This window comes from Lagopus muta, chromosome 1 (genome assembly GCF_023343835.1).
Source record: "Lagopus muta isolate bLagMut1 chromosome 1, bLagMut1 primary, whole genome shotgun sequence".
Taxonomy (NCBI): domain Eukaryota; kingdom Metazoa; phylum Chordata; class Aves; order Galliformes; family Phasianidae; genus Lagopus; species Lagopus muta.
In genome coordinates this window covers 130,773,191-130,794,587 of record NC_064433.1, presented here as the reverse complement: position 1 = coordinate 130,794,587, position 21,397 = coordinate 130,773,191, and the positions used below count along the sequence as shown (strand labels likewise).

The 21,397-nt window shown below is 42.6% G+C and overlaps 1 protein-coding gene across 4 annotated transcripts in view; it reads right to left on the bottom strand.

Moving 5' to 3' along the window:
• UBE3A (ubiquitin protein ligase E3A) overlaps window positions 1-14,594 on the bottom strand; it is a 48,019-nt gene extending 33,425 nt beyond the window's left edge. For 2 of the 4 annotated variants that reach the window (XM_048961744.1, XM_048961735.1), the window contains exons 1-2: window positions 14,471-14,594; window positions 6,158-6,225 (exon numbers count right to left, since the gene is read on the bottom strand). The gene's annotated coding sequence lies outside the window, so the exon portion shown is untranslated. Of the gene's footprint in view, window positions 1-6,157; window positions 6,226-14,054; window positions 14,260-14,470 lie in introns of those variants that run through there. The other 2 variants (XM_048961727.1, XM_048961725.1) reach the window with 1 other exon arrangement.
• Between the last annotated feature and the right edge of the window lie 6,803 nt (window positions 14,595-21,397).

The following is a 21,397-nucleotide window of genomic DNA, read 5'->3' as shown; positions in this document are numbered from 1 at the left end:
TCAAAACCATGAGATTTTGGACTGTTAAAGAATATACTCTGAAGAGATAGCTCCACAGCCACGGGCAAGGCAAGTCTGTGACCAGGCCTGATAGAGACCCATCTGTTAGACACCAAAGCACCAAATACAGAATTTACAGCCCCCATATTAAGCAAAACAGTGTCCAAACCAGCACGAACCTCACTAAGTTGTTAACCCATCTAAGTTTTGTAATGAAATCTAGATCTACAAAGTAAACTTATAGATCAAGACACTGAATCTTGGAGCTGCAGCCCTTTTTAATCTGTTAAATGATACCTTAAGACTGAATTTAATGTACTGAAATCTAAAAATCTCATGCTTCATTTCAACAGTATGGATACCAGCAGCAAGAACCCTTAACTGATCACTTCTTGCCAGCAGGGAGAGGGAGGTGATTGTCCCCCTCTGCTCAGCTCTTGTGAGGCCCCATCAGGAGTACTGCATCCAGGCCTGGGGCCCCCAGCAAAAGAAGGGCGTGGAGCTCTTGGAGGGGGTCCAGAGGAGGGTCACTAAATGATCAGAGGGCTGGAGCACCTCTCCTGTGAGGAAAGGTTGAGGAAACTGGGATTGTATATCTTGGAGAAGAGAAGGCTCCAGGGTGACCTCATTGCAACCTTCCAGCACTTGAAGCATATGAACAGGAGGGGAATGGCTGTTTATGAGGGTGGATAGTGATTGGACAAGGGGGAATGGTTTTAAACTGAGACAGGAGAGGTTTAGGTTAGATATTAGAAGGAAGTTTTTCACACAGAGGTGGTGATGTACTGAACAGGTTGCCCAAGGAGGCTGTGGATGCCCCATCCCTGGAGGCATTCAAGGCCAGGCTGGATGTGGCTCTGGGCAGCCTGGTCTGGTGGTTGCGACCCTTGCACATAGCAGGGGGGTTGAAACCAGATGATCATTGTGGTCCTTTTCAACCCAGGCCATTCTGTGATTCTATCTCCTTTCTCACCCCAGCTTCCCCAGGTACAGTTGCTGCCAGTCCTGCAGGACTGGATACGACTAGCCAGAAGTCTCTAGGCACAGATGAAATTCATCTTTATAAAACCTTACTTGTTTATCCATCTGCAGAGCGCTGTCTGTGGCAGCAAGAGATCAGAACATTGAAACGTGGGATGGGTGTGAAGGAGACCACCAAAGATGCCTAGCGCAGAATACAGTGTTTGAACACAGGACATTTTGACTGCTGGATCCAGACAAAAATTGGTAAAAGAGTCAAAGGGCTCAACTTGATTAGGAAAGGGGAGCCTAATACAATGGAAAAAATGCATTGTGAAAAAGGAAACTGAGGTAAAGCAGATATTCATCTGTCAGAGGTATTCCTTTACAAAAATTTCTGGATGTAACTTATCTTTCACAAGGTACCATTCTAAAAGCTCCACAGCAAATATTTATTCTTAAAGCTGAACGACTCAGAAAAATGATCTCTCCAGACATTACTGTCATGATTAACATTGCTTACACGTTAGTCTTTCACAAACATATAGGGCAGCTGAAGGTAACAAGCAGAGTTTATGTCTGTGCAGTACATCCCAGAAACTTGAGCTGGCTGCTGGAGGCTCTCTGGGACTGGGCATGCTCCGATACAGGCGCATCCTTATCTGTCTAGCAACTATTTACAAGAGGTGGACTGAAGCAGGACTGCAACAACCCATATTATAATTACCAATACAATGGACAAGAACCATACCCTTAAACCATGTATATGGCATAGAGTAGCCATCATCAGGAGAAAGTAGGATAAATAATGTTTGCACAGTACTTGGAGACAACATCCATGTTTAACACGTAGAAAAGATACAGCTCCTCTGAAAGGAACACTATCAAATGAAAGGGAGGGAGGAAGAAAATAAGTAATAAGCCAGTGAAAGCAAGCAGTCAGAAACCATGTTCAGATGCTTCAGAAGTGGCTAAGTAGCAACCTGGCTGTACAGCCTGATGAGATCTTCTCATCAAGTATTTCCTTGAACCTTTAATTCTGGAATCACAAACATTACAGTTGGACTAGATGATCTTGTAGATCCTTTCCAACCTTGTAATTCTATGAGTCTTTGAGCCAAGGTGAGGCTCCCAGCTTCAACAAACAGAATCCAAAGCTACACCATGCAGAACACAAGTACATATTCATCAGCAAGTAAGTCCAAAATAACTTCCAGCTATCAATCAGTGTAAATTAAAAGTTCCGCAGTTCAGATTTTCTAAATCTACTATTTTTCCTATATTATTTATCCTATAGGTTTCCATCTGCACATCTGGTGGCTGACACTCAGTATCTGAAGTCTAGGAATGCCTTTGAACTGAGGAACACCTGTGACTGATAGCTAAAAGGACCAATGCACTCAGAAGTGGCATTTTTCAGAATTTGTTTTCTTTAGAAAACAGTTTCAGTTTCCCCCTGAGTAAGCTTAAAATTCAACCTTTAAGACCATCTTTTTAAAAGATATTAATGAAAAAGAAGGTGATTTATCAGTGCAAAAAAGTGCCAAGTTCCTCAACTTCCAGTGCAGGAATTTTACTTGCTCTAATTTAAAATGATCATCTCCCTCAGGAAACTTCCTCTCAAGATCACTTTTCCATGTTTACTGAAGAATCCCTCTGAATCCTCCAAGAACGAATGCCCTTCTCCAAACTGATACATTTCCGGAATGACTTTGAGTAGCATGATGAAGTGGACAGTCATCATCCATACAGTGAAAGGTGCCCTTGTACTACCACAGCTAGCTTAACACTGCCAAAAAAGAAACTGCAACTAATAGGAAAGCTGGCCATTTATCATGATCCCCAGAGGTTCCTTCCAACCCCTACAATTCTGTGATTCTGTCTTACGACTGATTCATCAAGTGTCCTGAAAGAAACTGCAGAATATCCTCCATATTTCTAAGTTCAGTCTTCACTGTAACTTGCAGAAAAATAACAGTAAGGTTCCTTTTGTTGCTTGCTTGTTTTTACCAACACAGAAAGCATGGAAAGATGCAAGATTCCAGAACTTCTATTTACAAAACTATCTGTAGGTCAAATTATCAACTACCTTAAAGAAAAATCAAATATATGAATAAAATCTAATTACATAAAAACTAGCGGAGCATCCAAAAAGAAACAAAAAACAGCAGTAAGGCATGATTTTATTATTATTATTATTTTTTTTTTTTTTTACTACTTCACAAGCCAAACTCATTCAACTACAATAACAGCAGATAAATACAAACCAACATGGCTGCTAGAAGACAAAAACAGTGGGGTTCTATCCTGAAAAACATCAATCAAAGCGACTACAACAGTCAACAACTGATCAGTAAATACACATACGCTCTCTGTATTACAGACGCCATTCACAAACAGTTCCTGGAAAGGTACACAAAGCACTTCAGACACATTCAAAACTTGAGCCTAATTCTCCAGTTACTCAATATTCTTCCACACCATTCCAGAGGCAGCAGAAAAGAGCCGTGAAGTAAGCATGAAAACAGAAGAAAGTGCCTTGTGATGAGGTAATGAAAAGAGTTAAAAGTTGACTAAGATAACTGATGAGAATACTGGAAAAAAACTAAGTCTTTTCACAACAGAGAATGAACACACACAAAAAAGATACTCCAACTAAAAGAAAACACACATATAAAAAAGTATGACTAGAAACTAAAGGTTGAAAAACACAGTACAAACACAAGCATGCAGGATAGCAAGTAATAAACTATTTGCAGAGAGGATCTGAATTTGGTATTATCTTCAAATTAAGGCCAGTTACTGTTCAGGAATCAACAGTTTAATGAAAACATAAATTACTGGGTTTAATAAAGGTAGAATTTGGTGCACCTGGTAAACCTCCAAATGCAGAAATCAGATACAGGCTTATATAAAAGCTTCATTTTATGGTATCTGCATACCTGCTATGCCTTGGCTACGATACCCACAGATAACACAGTCATTGAAAGTGGCCTAGTGTTTGCTACCATTTTTCTTTCTAAAGCGAAAGGCTTCTCATTTTCTTTATTTGTTTCTCCTGTTTTCTACAACTGTCTCGACAACTCTGGACAGTAGATTTCCACCCCTGGCATCCCCCAAATTTTTCTTTTTTGTCTGAGGTGTTTTTTTTTTTTTAAGATCATAGATACATTTTATTCATCTCTGCAAAAAAGGAAAGATCTGCAATTACCTTTAGCTACTAAATTTATCATTTGGACTATAGCTAACTTCTTCTCTACTCCCAGCCTCGCTCCATCTCTGAAAAACCATTTGTTTCTATCTCAGTTATGTCTGCTACTTCAGGCTTCCTCCAAAATTACACACTTTTGAATGGAAAGGTTCTCCTACATCAGAAAGTGAAATACAATCACCTATTTAAATTCGTTTTGGTAGCTCTCCATTTACTGGGTAGGTATCAAGTTATCTTCCAAACAGCTAAGTTTTACAGCTTCACTTCAGCTTAAATATTTAAACTTTTATTCCACCTATCCTTTTTGCTTATGCCTGGTTATTTTGCTTTCTTTTTTCCACCCATTCATCACATGGAGCCTCTCATGTAAAGCACCTTTCTGTTCACCAGATTCTTCAGTGACACCAGCATGTTTGTTTATATGTAGGTTGTGTTAAACCCGAACAATCATGCAGTTCTGTTTTTCTGATGTTCTGCTGTTCTGATGTTCATTAATTGCACACTGTGGTGGATTAGAGGGGGACCCTTGCTCATCAGCTTACAAAGTGTGTATCATTACAAAGACCACACGTGTGGAACATGTACAGCAGCAAACAGTCACACGTTCAGAAGAAAGAAGCCAGCAGAGATAACTGCAAGGAAGAAATAATGGTTTAGGTCTGAAAGAGGGCTGTCATACACACAACTGGTATTGAAACTGGAGAGTGAGAAGCAGGTGGGAGGGTGACCCCGCTGGTGCTGTGGGTGCAAAGTGAATGCACGCTACCTGCCCAATGCCTGCTGGAGTACAGGACCAATCCACAGAATTATCATAGCCCAGATGTTCCTGAGAGAACGCTACTACTTATATCTTTTTATTTATTTATTTTATTTAAGAATTACAGTTTTTTAATTAGCACACAGCGCAGTTAAAGTTTCAGTTCAGAATTAATCATTTTTAACTCCCACGAAACAGAACTTTACAGAAAGAAGAGACAGCCAACAGTCCTTCCACAAGGACAGGACTTTAGAACTTTTATTTATTTATTTATTTATTACTATTTTTTCCATGTTTGATATCTTCAAAAGAAGAATCTAGACACAAATATACAGGTATAAAACTTGTATCAGGAGTTAAATTCTTCCAAGTACTTCAAGTGTTTAAAAAAAAAGTATATTCATAGCTTAGATGTAATTGCTGAAGTAACTCCATATGATTTTTATTAACACATATTTGATAATCTAGAAAAATCTGAACTCTAATATTTTTTTCTGAATGCAGCAATTCAGAAAGATAAAAGGATGTACTAAAGAACATTATAGAACTTGAGCCACTATTGAGCGGTGCAGACTCTCTCTAATGCTGGACAACTGCAGCATAACGTTAAAAAACGGGAACAAGAGTAACTACAAGGTAAAGTTTGATTTTGTTATAATGCATGCACAGTGTTTTAAGCTTGCTGGACACTTAACAGCCCAGACAAAGAGAAAACACCATGTGGCACAGGCCGACGTAAGAGAAAATTACTTTTCTGAGTTTCCAAACATCCCAATTTGTAAATTTTGCTTACACTGATGTTTGATTAACTTTCCTAGGAGTTCTGAGTCTATTTTGCAAGTTATATTTTAAAAGTGTAGAGGTCTGACTATGAACTTGTACAGCAGCATGGAAAAAGCAGCATGGAATACCTTCAGCAACAGCACCAGGTCTTATCCAACCAACGGAGAAATAGATGAATCATAGTAGCATAATGCTGAGCTTGTACAACAAATTAAAAGGGAATTCATCAACGTTGCATCTTTATTTTCTCCAAGAATATCAAGTAACACAGCTATGCAAAGAAACTAAGCCTAAAAGTAATAGACATTAAAGTTGAGAAAATACGGGAAAAATGAATGTTTGTGCTTTCCTGAATTTATTTTCAACTCGTTTAAATCAGTGAAGTGTAATTATTATTACTAGTCATAATATATATATGCACAATAGAAGTGAAAACATAGACGTACCATATCTTTCCAGAGCTGCAGAAACTTCTACTTCCCAATTCTAAAATGGACTTCTACAGTTCCTGTACCTATAATGCAAAACATTGTATGTCAGTTTTTGCACCATGCACAACTCACTGTTGCTTCAAAGTGATATAAGTGAGAACAGCCGTTCAATTAGTCACAAGTTTACAATGAAATGAAACACAGGACTTTCAATACCAGCCAGAGCAGAAAATGCTTAGTTATGTCTGGGAAACTGCAAAAGCTGAACATCCACACACACTGTTCCCTATTCTTTCCTCTCTAGTGATGCAATACAGTTTTATAATTCCGTTCATCCATTTTATTATAAATATCCATTTCCTTCTTCTAGAAGATTCTGGCAAGGTTTCTCTCCTGCTCCACCCTACCCCACCCCCACCCATTTTCGTCCTCTTTAAAAAAACAGTATTTTCTAAATTAAAGACATCAGTATTTATAATAACAATAAAATGCTTTCAGAAGTCACAAACAGAACCACACCTTGGTCCTGGCTGCACAGAACTGCTGAAGTTTGGTAAGAATTCCTATAAAAAGTTCATTTTTAGAAAAGCCGTAATAAATAAGGAACTCAGGCCTAAACATACCCTGAATATTGTTAACAAGCAACTAACAAGCACAGTACAACCAAAGCGAGGGGTGTGAATTACATCGAAATAGCCATATATCTAAAGAAAACTAATATTTACTTCTTGAAAACTTACTTATTTGGTTCACAGTATGCTGTCACTGTCACAAAGATTAATACTTAATTTATTGGTTCTAAAGCTCTACTAAGAGCAAATAAATCCAGTGTAGCTCATTCAGTCTGATTTCCAACTTAGATCAGTGTTCCCACAAAGGAAGTCCTGATCCGGTTACCTTAAAGAGTACACATTCAATTTTGTCTTAATGATGTGAAATGACAGAGCACCCCATCCAGTACCCAAGGCCCAATTCTACTCTTGGGATACAAAAAGAATGAATAGGAACATCTGTGCCAGTTCAGCTCCACAACACCGCCAGGCTGTGCATAACTTCCTATATTTCCAGAAGAAAAAAAACCTACATGGAGCAGTCTACCTGTTCAATGCAGTAAAATTCCTACTTCAACGCAAAGATACGGTAATTATGTGGATTTACATATAGTCAGGGTGAACAACAAACTCATAGAATTGCATCAATAAAACTTTACTACCACTCATAAGAATAAATTTATCCAAAGAGTGAGAGAAAGCAACATGACTTTCCTGATGGCAGGAGGTACTACCAACAGCAGACATCACAAAGAATAATTACTCGTTCATAGGGAAGCCACCAAGCAAACTCTGCTACAAACACAAACAATGTTTTCACATCTCACACCACGGGACTTCCAGCTTGTATCGTAATGTATGCAAATTCTGTCATGTACACACACTTGTACATGCAGAGTAATGTTATCTATACGTAATTAACTAATCATCCTCTAAGCCACAAAGCATCAGCTTGTGGAGCGCAAGCAAAGTATGAGTGAAGAAGTATCACAAATACATTTAGCAGAGATCTAACAATTGCTGCCTAGCAAGAGGTGACTAGAAAACAAAAGGTCACAACAGAACCAAATCCACGTAGTTGAGGACATTACAAATTAAAGAAGCATAACAGAGTAGAGGAGATGGAGGCAGAGGAATTGCTAAAGATGATGCAGCTTGCAACAGAAGAGAATCATAGAATGGCCTGAGTTGAAAAGGACCACAATGATCATCTGGTTTCAACCCCCTTGCTATGTGCAGGGTTGCCAACCACCAGAGGGATGGGGCATCCACAGCCTCCGTGGGCAGGCAGCAGTAGTCCCAACACAAAAATGGAGCACACAGACCTCCAGCTCTCTCTGCTCAGCCACTCACCAGCAGCTACCACAGAGGCAAGCAGAAGCCTCCTAGGAATTCAGCAGTCTGCTGAAAAACATCCACTCATGAGCAGCTACGTGAACAACAAAATGGAACGCAGGACCTGCAATGCTCGCCTAACAGGAATGGATGCAATTGTACAGAATCAGACGTACTTTAACATTTACCACCAGTATAATTACTACTTAGCATTAAGCCACATCTGCTTCAAAAAAAGATGCAAGTGGACAAAAGTGTGACTAAAAGCACAGCTACTGCTATTACTTCCACTTCATGTAAAGAATTCTCAATCTGTCACATAACTATAGCCAAGACTGCTGCTTTTCGATGCCCCTGATCCACACGTTTTCTGACTTCAAGTTGCTCTGCATATCAACAGAGACAGTAAGCTACTGAGTTAACTAAACAACTGTGGTGTAAGAACTGCAAAAATAGTTAGGAAGTTATGAAAAACACTTCACAACTCTTGTGCCTTGCCTGATGATCGGTACAATGAAGTCACACCAATTAGAAGCTTGACAGCACTTTTCTAACTTAAGAAAACCACAAAGACCCCACAGTACACAAGCTAGCTGTCACAATACCGGAGGTATTTTGCCCAGTATAATAGATTTTCTCACACAACATTAAGTATGTAAGTTGAAGAAGAATCATTTTCTTCCATAAGAAATATTCTTAATGTGTTATTCAAACAAAACAACACTAACAGTCTACTTTCAGTCAGATATCCAGGTCAAAAGAACCATGCCAACGGACTATATTTAATCCCTCTCTTACAAAAGAAAGGGCTCAACCTTTGCAACCCAGAAACACCAGTACCTCAGTAAAGTTATACACTCCCCGAAGAACACTCATGTTCTCAGAACTCAAAGGATTTACAGCTTGTGTGGACAGTTATGCATTTCCACCATCCAGCTTTTGCTACAGCAGTTGGAACAGGCACCTAAGTGCTGCTGCAGCTGCCAGTGTACACTGGTGTACCTTGGACTTTCTAAACATAGAATAGAGTACTAAACCCTAACACTGATCATCAAGACTTTGGACGTTAGATTTCACTATGAATCAGAAACTAAGTGTTATCTGAATATAGCTATGCAAATAAAGATGAAAGCATCCTACCAGAAATTCTGAAGTAGTGACAGGCAGCATTATTTAGCTTCGTAAAAGTTTTTTAATGCCTTTTAAGAAAATAAAAATAACATACAGCAAAAATCAGAATTACTGAAGCCATCAGCTCAAATGCATGACTATGCCTAAAGCAGAAAGAGAACAAAACCAAAAATCTTCACCCATGAGTATGGTAGCATTTCCCATTTGACCTGCAGACCGATTTGGAAGTTCAGCTCCTTTAAGAGCCAGTTCACCACGCTCCAACACCCCAAGTCTGCTGAGCTGCAGCTGCTCCAACCCGGGTCCCACAGAGCATACCAGAGCAGGAGAGCACAAGCACTGCCAGGGCCCGGCTGCCTGGACAAGCCTGGCATCTCTCAGCACCGCGCAGCTTGGCACTGTGTTACAGATCTCTGTGCCTTTCAGGGAGAGGGGGAGGTCTATTTTTCATTCCCACTGCTCACTTAACCAACTTACTTGGCATAATGATCATCAAGGACATGTCAAGGAGTCCCAGAAGGGAGTCCAAAGGGAGGAGAAGCAGAGTCATCTCAATGACAGAGGCACAAAGACCTAGCCTCGCCCTTACAACTCAAGCTAGGTTGAACAGCTGGAGTCTTGCCACATTGCTCCCAAAACATCAGAAGGAAGAGGAAACCAGGTGGATTCATTGTTGCCACACCAATACACAGCAAGCCCCAAGCCTCAGTACTGGTTCCATAATTATGCGCCTGTGACCCCACTGGTTATTGCAAGGTCCACCAAGACCAAAACTTCCATCCATCTGAAACAGATTCTGGAACTTATGGTTGATGCACTTTTTTATTTAGTTACTTAGGCCACATCCTGTGAAATTAGGTCACACAAGTATATTAAGTATGACTTTTGATGTACTAATGAACAGAACACGAAAAAAACTAGTAATTGCCACACCAAGCAGCCAGCTGGTACATCAGCTCAAATGTGTACCAAAATGTCACAATTGGAATTTACCTCCGGTCCAGTCTCACTGTTGGCACAATACACAGGGTAAACATGACTCAAAAGTACTTGAATGCACAGCTGTTTGGATGGATGCGAGCAGTGACACTTTCTGATGAAGTCTTAGAAAGCCATAACATGAATATCCTTTTCAAACCACCACACTGAAAAAACGTTCAAGCCTCTGTGACACCTGCTCAAAGTTTCTCTCTGACACATACATACCTGTCCTAAGGAAATGTAAGTTGCTCCAAAAGAAGCAGGCCACCCCTCTTACTGAAGACAGGGGATTGGGGTTCCAAAGGGAAGCCACCCATTTAGATCCACTCAGCTGAACAATTGCAACTTCTCTTAATTCTTCACCACTCAGTAGAACACAGGTAAAAACCACCATGTGAGGTGATTACAGAACGAGACTTGATTTTCACCCCCTTCCTCCATTCAGCAGTTACTAATATAGAGAAGCGGGCTCAACCTATTAAAAGTGGAGTAGTTAACGCTTCCTTTAAGAGATTAATACATAACAAGTCTACGTAAGGTGATAATTCTTAATTTATAATGTAAATTATAAATTTACAGCTTCCTCATATGTTAACACTGCCAAGCAGAAATCCTGGATCTAAATGTTTTATTTAAATAACCTTTTTTTCTTTAGATACTTTTACTATGAGCCTACTTTCCTGAAGACTGTCTCACCAGCTCATATAGCTACATGTTGCTTCATTACAAAACACAGCCCGTTACACCCTATTTGCTGACTTTTGGCTAAGCAACTAAATAATCATGCACAGTACTATCCATATGAGCGAGCAGTCTCCAGACTTTCACTCACAGCCCATACGTTGCTGTACAAGGCTGCCAGGTGTTGGCTGTATATACAGGAAGTCAGTGCAGTAAATGTTAGTTAAGGTCAAAGTATTTGAGATGACAAGAACAAAAGTCACTTCAAGCACGCAATTTGTTCACTGCTGTTGTCTCTGGGAAACAAATATTTAAGCAATAGTTACAGCGCTCTCTTGGGGGAGGGGGATTGGTCAGGCAAAGCGGGAGATTAATACAAGTAAACAATAAATGTTAAATTATTTGGTAAAGACCCTGACAGTGAATTTCTTGCCCTTCTCACGTGATGTGCAAATCAGGATTCAATTACTAACAGCCAGACCTTGAATCCCGGTTCTCTATGAAAATCATGGCTCAAATACATGGATACTAAAAAAACCCAACCATTTACCAAAATGCTAGAAACATAAAACGTACCTCTCTTTAAAAACCCATATTGATCCAACAACTGAAGTTGAGTGAAGACCTGGCCTACCATGACCAGAAAAGAAATTCTGCACTTCCAATGAGCCCCTGCACTCCAGGAATTCTCTCTCTTTGTCTTTCAATTTCATTGTAAGAATTTATCTTCCATGTATGAATACACTGGTGGGAGGGGGAGAGGAAAAAACCATTTCCTGCTTTTAAAATATGAATACTCCTTGGACATTCCCTAAGTAAACTGAAACTGAAAGTAGGGAAGGGGAAAAAAAACAACAACAAAAAACCAACAACAAAACCCCAAAACTTTCCTGCATAGCAAAAACTATGATGAATATTTAGAAAAATATAAACACTTAATTTGTTCCATTAAGTGTCGTATCATGTATCACACTAATTACTGTTTATACAAGATGTTATATGCTTAAACATGTTCACACTTAAACGTGTTTATGTTTACCACTATTAAAACCTGACTCAAAGATTTATCCCTTCCCATCGCCCCCCATACGTATAGTTAAATAGAACCTATGAATTCATGTGAAAACTAACGAACACATTCACAAAGCACACACTTATAGTGAAACACACATGATTTTATACACTAGAGGTACAGGTCACCTCATATTTCTGTATCAGGTTGTCTCTTACAAAAAAATCAATGAAAATGAAGCGAATCTGTTTCATTTTCCCACATTAGTTAGAACAGGTGCAATCTGTAGCACACTCTGATAGGCATTAAACATCCCTAGATATATTTAATGCATAGAGTTTTACCTTCCATCCTCAAATCATCACTCACATGCCTTTAAGCAGGAGCAGTAATTAAAAGATGACTAGAATTGTTTGTTACGTGAAAAACAATCAAAAAATCACACATCGGTTTTGAGGAGGATGTGGATTAAGATCTGGGATCTGAAACTTACTGCTTGAAAAAAAAAAAAAAAAGACAGACACCTCTGACTGTTTGAGGTTTTACGTTGGTTTTTTTTTTTGTTTTGTTTAAGTAGGTGCACACAATCATATCCCTAAAAACAAATAAAACAAAACAAGCAACAAATCAAAGCATTTGTTTTGCCATCTAGCTTGAAGTTTTTATTTCCAAACACTTGGGAGACACTGAATACTCCAGCGAGGAGAAATACCAAACAGCTCTGGTAAACAGAAAAAGAACTTGTTAGTTCCTGTAGGAAAGATACCACATTAAATAGGAAACGCAGAGTGGAATGAGACATTCACAAGAGACAAAAACATCTGTAAAACTGCACTACAATTATTTCAATTAAAGTTATTTTTCATCCTGTAAACCTAAACAGTTGTATGCTTTTTATTCCAGTGTTACATCTGAATTGACAACGGTGCTATTATCGAGACAGTCATAAGCACTGTAGACTGCATCTGTTTCAAAAGGCAAACGTAGGTGAGGAAAGTTACTGAAAGTTATTGGTAATGCACATTTCATATTTTCAATTCAGCCCAATCACTAAGCACTGAGTTTCACAGTACTCTCAGATAGAAAAAAAGTCCCTCTAACTGTTTCCAAGATCAAAGTACACAGAGTACTCAGAGACACAATATGCAAATAGCATAACACCACCCAAAGCAAGGAGTTTGTGAGCCCACTTTCCATGAGCTTTCTTTCTTACCATGAAGTACCTGTCACCACCCCAGCCCTCTCCCACCCATGGGAGGTGCCTATCAGTACTGTCACATCACCCTGCAGCTTCACCCCCAGCAAGCAATCTCCACGCAGATGCTACCTGTATGAATTCTTTGAGAACTTTAACTTTTAGACCTCTGCCTTCCAAATCACAGAACCAAAGCTGTATTAGATATACTGACAATACAACCAGGCAGCTTTTACTTCCTTGGGCAATCAGAGCTACACTCGGGTACAGTTTCACACTGGAGAACTCTCTGACACACATGCAGTAGAGGCACAGTAAAACAAATCTGCCAAGCAGGCTCACACAGAACATCAGGTTAGTGCAGCATCCTGCTGAGATAGTGAAGTTTCCATACAGAGGGACCATCTCAGAAGTGATGTGTAAGACAAGCTTTGTCCCAAAAGCCCGATACCAACACAAAAAGTATTTTCATTAACAGGAGAGTGGGGTAGAGGGAGTGGGGGTTAGCAGGAGTCTGTAGGTTCTCATCACTTAAGGAACACGGTCATTCACGAGTTACTGCTAGGGAACAAAGCATGGCCCGCATCACCTCGGACACCCGATCCACAAACCGACCGCCAAGCCCCGCGATCCCGCAGAGTCCCTTTAAAAAGAAGGCAGCGCAGACACTTAACACTTGAGAGCCACGTCCGGCAGCCAGCAGCGACAGCTCCCACTCGGCGGCAAGACCCGACACCCCAGCCCGGATCGGGGAAACACGAGAGAGAGGAACGCACCACGCAGGCCCCGCACTCGCTCCACGCCCGGACCGCCCCGGCTGCCCGCACTGAGCGGGGGGAACCGAGACGGGGGAGGGCCGGGTTCACCCAAGGTCGCCCCGAGCCCCCCCTGCTCCCCGCAGGGCCGGGAGCCCCGAGGCCACGCACCCTCCCGCGGGGCTCTTCCCGACGGGGGAGCGGCCCGCGCCGCCTCCCGGCCACCACCCCCCTCCCGGCCCCCGCTCAGCGCGGCGCAGCGCCTACCGACCTGCGCGCCGCGGCCTGCTGCTCCCGCTCGCTGCCGCCGCCGCCTGGGCTCATGCGGGGGCCGCGCCGCGCTCGGGGCCGGGCCGCAGGCGAGAAGGAGGAGGTGCCGCCGCCGCTGCCGGAGGAGCCGTCGGGGCGGAGAAGAGGGGCCCGCGGCCTGGCGGGAGGGGAAGGGAGAGGCGAGCGGCCTGGCGGGGCGGCGCGCAGAGGCGGGGGGGCGGGCCGGGCCCGCGGGGCGCCTCCTCTCGCGGCCTTGCTCGCACTCAGCCCCGCGCCACCATCTTGGGAGAACGCGATGTCAGCGCGGCGCAGGCTCGGAGGACTGGCGGCGGGCTTGGGGAGGCGGGAAGGCGGACTCGCCGCGTCCCGGCGTGCAGCGCGGGCGGAAGGATGAGGCGGCCGCGCCACGCCACGCACCGTACTGCACCATAGAGTTCGCGGGCGGTTTCCCTTCTGACTCTTTCACTCGAGGCTCCCGGCGGAAGGGGGCCAGAGCGACGCTTGCGTGCGTGAGGCGGAGGCCGCCATGTTGGAAGAGGGCAAAACTTGAGAGGCGGGAGCGAGGCGGAGTTTCCCGCTTGTCGAGGGCGCGGAACCGAATGTGCGCGTGCGCGTGCGCGAGCGCTGCTCAGCGTGTGCTGCCTGTGGGGGAGGTGCGGGCGTGTGGGGTCAGCGCCTGCACGCGTCTTCATGTGGACGGGCGTGCGGGCACCTTTGCCTGCGGCATGCATATAAGCAGCACGTGGGTATTCGGAGCCACGAGAACGGTGTATGTATGTTACTAGGGTACATACATACGAAAATAAAACTTTTAAGCCCACGTTGAATTCTTTGTATGCTTTCAAGGTCTTGAAGAGGACAGGTGAACACTATGGTGTGTGCACCAGCACCTCCAAGTCCACCGCAGGGCTGCTCTCAATGAGTTCTGTACTCATGTCTGGGATTGCTCTCATCCTTTGCATCCTTCAGCAGTTTCAACAATCTCTTAGTGTAAAATCTGCGAGTTGGAGGCAGATGACAGTAGGTAGAGGAAACGTGCGGGATGGATTGTGGTCTGATAGCGATAGGACAGAGAGGGAATGGATTTATACTAAAAAGGGGAGAATTAGGTTAGCTGTCAGAGGGAAATTTTTCACTCAGGACAGTGAGGCTCTGGCACAGCTGCCCAGAGAAGCTGTGGTGCCCCATCTCTGGAGTGACTTGAGTTGCTGTAAATTAACTATGACCATCAATGTCCCCAGGCTGCTTCTCTGCAGGAGAGGATAACTGTACTGTAGTGCCTTATGAAATATGTTACATTTTCCAAAACACTCAGGTATTGCGGTATAGACACGCTTTTGTACCTTGAATGTTTTCAGCCAAGGTATAACCAGCTGCTGGGAAGCTACTGGATCTGCCCAGCTAAGCAAACTCTGCATTTGGACAAATGTGAGTGGAATTCTCAGTGGAGAAGCTGCTTCTGCATACCTCCTTGCTAATCCGTGCTGCAGCACTTGGGCATTGCTAAGTGCTGCTGCTGAGGGAAATGAGTGGTTCAGTGGTGTCTTGCAGTGATCCCCTACACAGAATGGGCTGTGGTGAGATGCTTCAATTACCTGATACAAGCAGTGCTGGGTAAAAATGTGAAACCCAACAATTATAGCTAATGGGCTGATTGCTATGTAGAAGCCCTGCAGAAAACCTAATCTCAGCATCCAGATATTTGTAAACAAGTGCCTTTTCTTCACTGCTGGAGGAGAGCAGATGCAACCTGCCTCCCAAGTTGTGTGGAAAAGGCAGTGATTTCCAGCATGAGGAAAAGGAAAAAAAATTAAGAATTGAATTCCGATTCACTGTTCACTGTGTGTAGTGCTGGAGAGAAACCATCAGGTTTGCTGTGTATTAATTTCAGATGTTGATGTCTCACTTCAGAAAGAATAATCTTTCTGAAGATATCTGGAGATATCTTAGCATATGAAGAATGCTGCATGTATGCCATTCTTATTTCATGTGAAAACTCCAATACAAAGAACCCAGTAACACTCCTTTTTGTGTGTGTGTGTTGATTCCTGAGAATTATCTGTGGGAAAATGAGATCTTGAAGCTCTGTCAGTGTAGCCCCTTAGATGAGAGGCATCTTTTTGTGAACAGTCTACCTTAGTTAATCCTCTTTTGACAGAGAGTACACTGAAGTGTTAGGAGCCTTTGGGAGCCAAGCCAAATACTTCAGCCTGCTGATAGCTGGAGACTTTATGTCTCCCTTTGCAGTTAAAAGATAAGGGACAGGAAAAAATAATCAGTAATATAATGAAATACTGAGTTAGAGCCCAGCCTTGGTAAGGGAGAGAAAAATCCCTGTGGTGACTGAGTGATTGTGATGGAAATACGAGTTGTTCCTGGGATAAGAACGAGTGGTCTGTTACCCCCAGCTGTCCCCTCTCTTTTTCCCTTGAGGAAATTTGGAGATTGGGATGACACTCAGCTCAGATCTCTTCATTTGCGGTGCAGACAGGGAGACTTAAGCTTTTCAGGCTATGAATAGGGGAGTGTAAGTTGGTTGGATAGATGCAGTGTTATCTTCGCTGGAGGAAGAGAGAAAGTCAAGAGAACATGGTGGAGGCAGCATAGCCTCCACAGCCCTGGCTGGTGAGAATATGCTCCAGCCCTCTTGGGGGGAAAAGAAGGCCGGACCAGAGTGGGCATTGTTCCTAATCTGTCTTTCTTGCCTTTGTGTTTTATGGTCAGAAGTCATCAGGTTTAGAGCAGTTAGTACTGTGCCACCCAAAATCTTAGAATCCGTGCAGAATCTTGACTGCTCCACCTTTCGCTCATGTAGTAAACATGACCCTCCTTGTGCTGAGACCTGTGGTAAGGTTTTAGGTAGAGTGAGTGACAAATGAAGCGAGGGAAAATAAGGAAACAGGCACTTCATTTTCCGGAGTCCTCTGGGGACCTGTTTTCACCATATCACACATATTTTTACATAATATGTTTTTGTTTTTGTTTTTGTTTTAGTCCATGTTAATTTTTGATGTCTGAAACCAGTCTTAGCTTTTATTATTGGCTTGATATGTAGGAATAGCAAGGAGGATATTTAAACCACCACAGTACTGCTCTTTTTATTCATGAGACATAGAAGCATCAACCTGAAAAACACAGAAGCTAAATGCAAGCAATACAGAGAAAAGTTTGTTTGATTCCTTGTCTCAGCTCGACACTCCCTTTTGTCAGGCATGCTTCCAGTTACCCTAAATTCCCACTGGAGGCGGAGTAGATGATGAATGCTTGGTGAACAAACTATCAAGCGTAGCTTTTAGTGCTCCATTCCAGGATGTGAGCTACTGACCTCTGCTGCTTCATTTCAACCTGAAGGATGTTTGCCTTTCAGAAATGCAGGCATTTTTGAAAGGCAGCTCATGCTTCTGAGTCCTAAAACAATACTTGTTCTGCCCTTCCTCACACAGACTGGTCTCTGGGTTAAGGTGTTGTGTGGAAATTCCTGCTACCTCAACCTCTGTTCCATCTCTAGCTGTAAGGCTGCTCTCAGCTGCTGGTGATGGTGTTTTGGTTCCTCTCTGTGAAGGAGGTTTCCTCTGCATTTTGCTGCTTTTCTCAGCACAGCAGTCTCTGGAAGGACTTGAGCGGAAGGAAAAGCAGCACACGCTCACCTCTTTGCCCTTGAGTCTTTGAGTTGGCTGTCTTTCTGCTAGCCTTGGGTACACCTTGCTCATTATCTTTGCAGGGGCAGATTATGGACACAGTTGTTCTTCTCATGAGGTGCAGAGCTTGAACTTCACTGCAGGTCTCCAAAATATTCTCTTCAATCACCTCTGCAGATGAGCCGAAAATGCTCCTTTGTGCATTCTACCTTCTTTCCTTTCCTTTCCATTTTTTTTTTTTCCTTCCCTGTGCTATGAAGATGACAGCACTGCAGGTATTCCCGACCCATTTTTTCCTGCCTTTTTGCTCACTGCTGTGCTCACATGCTTCTCTACGTTCACAGCCCAGCCTTGGCTCCTGAGAGGGTGTCTGGTTTCAGGAAGAAGTCATGAGTTGTTGCTGTAGTTGTGAAAGATGCTCAGATGCAATACTTCTGTATTTACTCAGAGATTTCATGGGAACATCTTGGTGTGTCCTGCAGCACGCAGCTGAAACTATCTTGCATCACACAGCTATGCAGGTTTGGGTTAACTCTTGTTTCATTTGTAAGGGAGAAGCCCTTGACACAGCTGTTTTCCTGACCACATGCCTACATTATTTTTCCTAGATATATATAGAAGCCTGACATGCTGAGCAGAGCAAAATGACTTTGTGCAATTAATGTGACATGCTTAATAATGCTTGGAAGGGTGCAGGCATCTGCATTTATCAACCTACCACAGCTAAAAAATAAAAAAATAAATAAATTCTGCCAAGCAATCCCAGAACAAACACATGTTCTTCTAAAACAAGGGCCCACGAGGTGCCCAATAGTTGATATTGCTTTTGAGATAAGGCACTGTATTTTTCCAAGAGAAACTTCTGTCACACCAGGAGCTCCCTTTACCCTTGGGTTATACTACTGGGTGACAAATTCCGTTTATGATCTTTTTTTCCTTTGGCATTTTAATGTCATAATTACTTTCCTATTTAAGCAGCTTGATCCTTGAATACAAAATACGGTTTGGTTAATAGCACTGCAGTGGCACTTAGGTGAAATCAGGTCCAACTAGCTATCCGTATTTTTTTCCCAGTCAATAATAAATGATTTTTAAAAGGTCATTATGACGTAATTGAAAAGTAGAAGACTTGGGTAATTGGCATAGAGTATGCAGCTTTCCACACCTGGTGGTTTTGGTACAGCTGCATTAGTAGTACTGTTGTCTGGGGAGACTTTAATGTGGAAAGGAGGGTGCTCCAAAAAGGTGTCTGCTTGAAAACAAAACCTTGTTTAGCACAAGAAGAAAAAGTGTGGAGCTATAGCTCCAGTTTGCCCTGGGGTGTCAGGAGCTCCAGTTTGCCCTGGGGTGTCAGGAGACATGGATGTGAAGCCTGGCTCCCCTCCTTTCCTTAGCAGCAATACATGTCTTACTGCAGCTCTTCTTCAGCAGCTGCAGACAGTGAAAGCACAAAAGCAGGGGGGAGCAAGGGAGGAGAAAGAGAGTTTAAGCTGTCTTCAAGCCTTGTTCTGCTGTGAATTGCCTGTGTTTTGCTAAGGGGTGGAATTTTAATTCCTATGTTTTGGGTTTTGATTCCTGCATCACTTCCAGGCAGTGTCAGACATTGACCACTGGAAGAACCTACCTGAGGAGAAGAGGATGAAAAGATCAATTTAAGTGGGAATAAGTTTCTTTTAAACCTGGAGGCTAGAAGAACTAAAGCTAGCATGTCTCAGACAACCCCTATCCCAAATGCTGAGCTCACCATGGAAGTACAGAACTGGCAGATGCCTTGCAGATCTCTGTTGAAGGATGAAGTGCTCAGTGTCCTGCTAGAGCATGTTCTGACCCACATGCTTGCATTGCTTTTTTTGTGGAAGGTACAACATCATCCCCCATCTCAGCCCCACGTGATGCTGGCATGTGGCCATGCCACACCTCCTGACTCTAGGGCTGAAATGCACCCCGGTGCACTTTGAGCAGAAGAGATCATCCAGGCCATTGTGCACCCAGCAAATGCATTCAGCAGGTGTTTTGTCCGGAAAAGCATTGAATATCTACTCCATACATTTCTATCCACCACTGTCCAAATGTAGACTTACGGTAAGGGGTCTTTGCATTTGTGATTTTGCTTTCACAGTTTTGCTTACATAATTTTACACTTGGTAGTATAAGAAAGTAATGCTTTCTGTTTGACATGCTGGAGGAATGCAGGAATGTTCACAGAGAAGTTAAAATCTTTCATGCCAGAGGAAAATCCCATTGAAGCAGTTGGGAATTTAGCTCAAGAGAGTGCTGAAAGGCTTGGCCCTTGGGGTGGAAATACACATTGGAGTTGTACCAACGAGCCTCAGTGTTCCTTGTTCCCTTTGCTTTTCTCTTCCAGATGTGATGACTGGGTGCAGAACTCCTTTGAATGAAAAAGAAGTATATTTTAAAACAAGACGTTCATTTTCGTTTGTCAGAAAGTCTGCTCACACGCAAAACAGCATATTGCTTTTTGTGTTGGTTTTCTAGGCTGGTCTTTAATGTGTGTGAACTGTGAAATCTTGATTTTACTTTACTTATATGGAAAAGGCCAAAGCTGTGATCAAATGATTTGGTTTGCAAAGATGGGATGAGCTTCGGTGAACTAGTTTCCTTACTAACCTGCAGCAATAATTTATTGCAGATACTTAAAAAACAGCCACCATACTGTTTAGAGATACTGAAGAAGAACTATAGTGGTTGTCATGCATATGAGAACCAGATTCAAACAATTGCAATCAATATTAATTGCGATTTCTTTTCAGTTTTTGCCTTCTAAGCCTCTAAGTTACCTGACAGCCTTGCAACTGTGGAAAAGATGTTAAAAAAAAATTAATAATAATCATAGGACAGGCATGATTCCATGCCCTAGGATTATTCTGTAGCCCTTGAACTTTGCAGTGACGTTGCTTTTGCTAAAGGAAGCAGCAGGTAAGAGCTTTTACCAGTTACATTTGATTTGAGAGCTAACTGATTTCCTCGCCATTCTAAGGAAAATACTGAAAATAAATGCTATTGTATGCTTCCAAATTAATCAAAATTGATGCAATTACAGACATAAAGGCATTGTAAATCTGGATGAGTGCTCACAAGGTGTAACTTCATGTATGACTTCTATATGATTTAGATTCTAGTAGCATAGTAATAGTGGCCATCACTGCATAACCTGCTGCTTTTCAGTCTCTTGTTCTTACTATATGAACCAGACTTGATGCTTGTTTGTTATTCATAGAATTACAGAATGGCTTAGCTTGGAAGCAACCTTAAAGATCATCTAGTTCCAACCTCCTTGCCATAGCCAGGGTTGCTGACCATCAGGCTGCGCAGGGCCCCATCCAGCCTGGCTTCCAGGAATGGGGCATCCGCAACATCTCTGAGCAACCTGTTCCAGTTATTCACCACCCTCTGAGTAAAGAATTTCTTCCTCGCATCTAACCTGTATTTCCCCTCCTTTACTTTAAAGCCATTCTCCTTTGTCCTGTCACTATCTGCCTATGTAGAAAATCAGTATCCCTGACTGAAGAGGCTGAGCTCTCTCAACCTTTCTTCATAGGAGAAGCACTCCAGCCCTCTGACCATCAGCGTGGCCCTCCTCTGGACCCGCTCCAACAGCTCTGCATCCTTCTTGTAGTCTGGGCTCTAGGCCCAGACACAGTGTTCCAGGTGAGGCCTTACAAGGGAAGAGTAGAGGACAGTCATT